This window comes from Nicotiana tabacum, chromosome 4, assembly GCF_000715075.1.
Source record: "Nicotiana tabacum cultivar K326 chromosome 4, ASM71507v2, whole genome shotgun sequence".
In the NCBI taxonomy this organism is placed as follows: Eukaryota; Viridiplantae; Streptophyta; class Magnoliopsida; order Solanales; family Solanaceae; genus Nicotiana; species Nicotiana tabacum.
The window spans coordinates 17580253-17585689 of record NC_134083.1 but is presented as its reverse complement, the minus strand read 5'-3'; positions in this window follow the sequence as shown (position 1 = coordinate 17585689).

The window sequence follows — 5437 nt, the reverse complement described above, 5'->3', positions numbered from 1 at the left end:
CGAGCCTAAGTTGCGGTCTAAACCTGGCCTCAAGTCCTCCAGACTGACCCATCACAAAAACACATAATACACATCTCGAACCTCGTTCATACAATCATAAGCCGGCGATGCACAACTGATACCGAGCGCTCATATGCGCATACGAATGCGTGGAAGGAATTCAAAGAATTATGTCTTAAGCTGAATCAATTCCGCATGATAAGGAAAGAAAGATGGGAAGTATATATCTTAAATGCCTTGTAGCCTCTTGAAGACAGGTATGAACGTCATCATACCGATCCAAAAGACTCTACTAGACACTCGCTCATGACTTGTAGAACCTATGAACCTAGAGCTCTGATACCACCTTGTCATGACCCAAAATCCAACTAGTCGTGATACCACTTAACCCAACCCGCTAGGTAAGCCAACTTTCAACTATCCAATTCCAATAACAATTATTAAAGCAATTTAAGTAAATAGAGATCTTAATCTTATACATTCCCCAAGAACTGGCAGTACAAATTATGAGCTTCTAAGAATAGAATTTACAAAGTTGATATGAAGTAAATACATCTTATATTTGAAAAGTACATAAACAGAGTTTTTATAATCTAAGGCTACCATGAACAAGAGGTAGCTACCATAAGAATGCAGGTACATCTTCAAATCCGGAAACTATCGAGCACAGCAACAACAACAGCCAACATCTGCACGCAATGTGCAGAAGTGTAGTATCAGTACAACCGACCCCATGTACTGAGTAAGTAACAAACCTAACCTTAGGTTGAAAGTAGTGACGAGCTTTTACCAAGGTCGGGTCCAAAACTAATAGTCCACAACAGTCCATAACAACGTAAACAAGTAATACCAGAAGTAACTCAACAATCAAATGCTCAGCAAAAACATGATTTCTGAAAATAGTTCTGCCTTTCAAGTACATCAATGAAAACCCAAATCGTTTACCGGAGTTGCCAAAAATATGAATAAGTTTGAAAACAATTATTTTCCCAAAATCCTTTCAATAATAAATGAGATGTTTCATTTTCTTTTCAGATAACCCGTGTAAAACAAATGCATCACTATGCCCATCTGTCAGCATGTGTGAGAATCATGAATGATGTGATACTATATAGTATGAGGAAGATACATCTCTATGCCGGTATGTCATGTGTGCATGTCAATGCGATGCAATCAGTGATAAAAATAATATGCATACTCTCAGAGTATCATTTCACCCAGCCCTCCCAATCACTCAATCCTCCAAGTCACTCAGTCCTCACAGTCATTCATGCCTCACAGTCACTCAATCCTCCTAATCACTCGGCACTCGCACTCAGTAGTACCTGCGCTCACTGGGGGTGTGTACAGACTCCGGAGGGGCTCCTTCAGCCCAAGCGCTATAATCTGTACGGACAACTCACGTGCTATAATAAAGCCTATAAGGCCTGCTGCAGGCGGGCTTCCCCGATCCACATAATAATTCTCACAATTAAGCCCTCGGCCTCACTCAGTCATCAATTTCTCCAGTCTCTCGGGCTCACAATGTCATGAAAATAGCCCGAAAATGATGATACGATGTATCAATGAATAACAACAGAGATTGAGATATGATATGTAATGAAATGAATATGACTGAGTATGAATTTTCAATTTAAAACAAATAATTCACAGCAATATGATCTCTGTGGGTCCCAATAATACTGGCACATAGCCTCAACATAATTTTTAATATGATTCTCAGCTGAATTTCTTTAACACATAAAACTGCATGAAAAATGGCAAGATTATTTGACTACAAAATTCCACGAAACAATTATGTCATAATTTCTATGGTGCATGCCCACACGCCTGTCACCTAGCATGTGCGTCACCTCCAAACAATTCACATAATACGTATATTCAGGGTCCAATGTCGAGCAAGCTAAACAATGCTCTACAAATTTCATTCTATGCGTAACAACTTCCGAACGGCTCGAATCTAGTCACAATTAATTTGATTCAGTCCACACAATTTATAGGAATTATTTCCATATCAAAATACCAATATTTTCCACAAAAATCCGAAATTATGCCCCAAAAATCACCCTTAGAGCCCATGTCTCAGAATCTGACAAAACTCACAAAATACGACAACCCATCCAATTACAAGTTCAACCATATTAATTTCACTCAAATCCGACTCCGAATCAGTATTCAAAACTCGAAAAATTCGTTTTGTGACATTAAGAAATTTCCTTCTATTTCTCTTGAAGATTCGATAATCTTACACCAAAAATGAAGAATAATTCATGAAATAATACTGCAAGGGAGTCAATAATACATACCCCAAGTTGTGTGGAAAAATTACTCTCCAAAATCGACCAAACCGAGCTCCAAAATGAGAAAAATCTCGGAAACCCTTGTTTTTAACACTGCCCAGGCATTTCTGCACCTGCGGTGCCTGGGCTCGCACCTGCGCATCCGCTTTTGCAGAAATATTGCGCGTCTGCAGACAGAGCCAGCCTTCCAAAACCTCGCATCTGCGGGATCGCAGATGTGTATTACCCTTGGCACCTGCGGCCTCGCAGATGCGGGCAAATTTCTAGCACCTGCGAGCACTGCCCAGTTCCACTCTTGGCCTCTTCTGCGACTGATTGCGCGCACATGCGGCTTCGCACTTGCGATCAAAAGCTTCGCAGGTGTGATCAAACCAGTAGGCAGCAGTTCCAGCATTTCCTTAAGTCTGAATTTGATCCGTTAATCATCTGAAACTCACCTGAGGCCCCCGGTACCTCAACCAAATATACCAACAGGTCCCATAACATAATACGGACCTACTCGAAGCCTCAAATCATATCAAACAACATTAAAATGACGAATCATACCCTAATTCAAAATCTATTAATTTTGAAACTTCAACTTCCACAACCGATACCGAAACCTATCAAATTACGTCCGATTGACTTCAAATTTTGTACGCAAGTCACATTTCATATTACGGACCTATCCCAATTTCCAGAATTGGATTCCGACCCCGATATCAAAAAGTCAACCCCCCAGCAAACTTCAAAAAATTCAACTTTCGCCATTTCAAGCCTAATTCCACTACGGACCTCCGAATAACTTTTTGGACATGCTCCTAAGTCCAAAATCAACCTACGGATCTACTGGAATCATCAGAATTCGAATCTGAGGTCGTTTACACATAGATCAATATCCGATCGATTTTTCCAACTTAAGCTTTCCATTTAAAAGACTAAGTGTCTCGTTTCACTCTAAATTCTCTCCGGACCCGAACTAACTAATTTGATAAGTCATACATGAGCTATTAATCACACATTGAGAAGTAAATGGGGAAACGGGACTGTGAAACTCAAAACGACCGGCCCTTGTCGTTACACCATCTCATTTGAGACATTACCACAATTTCATTATAATTTCCGGCACAGCACCACCATGTGTGCGGCATGACATCCGATCACGGCCCGATCATCTAGGCCATCTTATTTGAGATATTACCACAGTTTCATCCACAATACACCCTTGTTCTTACACGGAGTCCGATCTCGGTCCGATCGGCTAGGCCATCTTATTTGAGACATTACCTTCTTCGGTCAATCATCTCACATCGTACTTCTTAATTATTACAAAGTCATTCTTAGACCTTGGCCGTATTTCATAGTTCCAGTTCCCTTTTCCACGTTCAAATATTATTATCCTTATCAACATCAATAGGGCTTCTCATTCAAGATATTAATTTACATATGAGCAATTTAGGAAATCTTAGGCACATAGAGGCCTTTCATATAATTTGGCATAACTTTATTTCAATCTTGACATGAAGTCTTAACATTCCTAACACATATTCCACATTTTTGAACATATTCTCAAATGGCAAGATGACATGATGAAGCATTTAGCATAAACATTGAACAAACATCCTTCAACACAACTACATTAGAAAAGGCCAATTCAATAATGATCAAGGACTTACTCCAATTACATGAACACCGTGGGATTCGATTTTAAGAAGAATGGGTTTAGCCAACATACCTCAATTAAGCTTCTTAAACTCTAAAATGACCCAAAATTCTTAGCAACTTCAATCTATTTAGAAATAAAATAAGTTGGACCAAAACTAGGAAGATGAACATGGTTTTAGCTCATTTGAGCATATTAACAAACACTAGGTGTGCATCAAAATTTTAAGGCCCTTTTTGTGGAAGATTCCATCATTCCCCAACCCATTCTCTATCATTTTTAGCTCACAATCTTCCCACATACTACAAGGATACATTCATGCAAGGTAAGCACTCCCATCCCCATGAATTACCTTACTAATGGCTCATTCTAGTTACATTTTGAAATTAAGAGTTTGGGTGATAGAATCTTACCTCTTAGGAAGAAGACCTAGGTGCCTCTCTTGATAATCTTCAAGATTTTAAGTGAGAATTGAAGAGAAATGTGATGAAGATCACTTCTCCCTCTAGGAACCTCTCTCTTGCTCTAAAAATATCAGAAAATATGATCTAAATGGCCTATGGGGTGTGTTTTAACGGAATTAGGTCAGGTTTAAAAACCCCAAAAATGAAGTTCTGGAACGGGTTCTGCAGTCGCATATGCGACCGCATAATGGTTATGCGGTCCGCGAAATGACCGCGAAACTGGGTACCAAAACTGGAAAAAAAACTGACTTGGTCTGCGATCACTATGTGGCCCGCAGACCTGTTCTGCAATCGCATAATGCACCAAAGAACGGTTCTGCGGTCGCATAGTGCACCGTAGAACCTCCCTCCGAAAAATCCCAAGGCGGGATATGTGACAAGAATACGGCCCGTGAAACGGTTATGCGGTCGCATAATGGCCACGAAATTGGGCATCAAAAATGACCCAGAAATCTGCCCCTCTGCGACTAGTTTGCGGTCCTCAGAGTGGTTCTGCGGCCGCAGAATGGGCCGCAGAAATGCGTACTACTGCCCAAAGTTTTCCTTCAAATTCCCAACACACTGTTCAATCCAAAAAGTCCGAACCGCGGTGAGCTTGCGAGCCGCAGAGAATTTCTACTAATATAACCTCTACGACTACTTTGGCATCACGAAAATCGGGTTTTTAGGAAAACTTTTACGGGGCCTTACAATTGGTTTGGGGTGTGGTTCTTAGTTTTGTTGTTATTTTGTGTGTTTCAAGAGTTCGAGCGAGTCCATTTTATGATTTCAAACTTGTTGGTACGTTCGGGTGGGCCCCGGGGGGCCCCGGCCTTAAACTGACGAGTCTCGGATCAAGTTCGGACTTGAAAGCAAGTGCTGAAGCTTTCAGCTTCTGGTGTGATTGCACCTATGCTTGGCCGGCCACAGGTGCGAGTCCGCAGGTGTATTGGTTGTGTCACAGAAGCGGTCAGGGGACGGGTGGCAGTGGACCGCATGTGCGAGAATTGGTGCGCACCTGCGAACGCGCAGGTTCGAGATTGAAGAGTGCA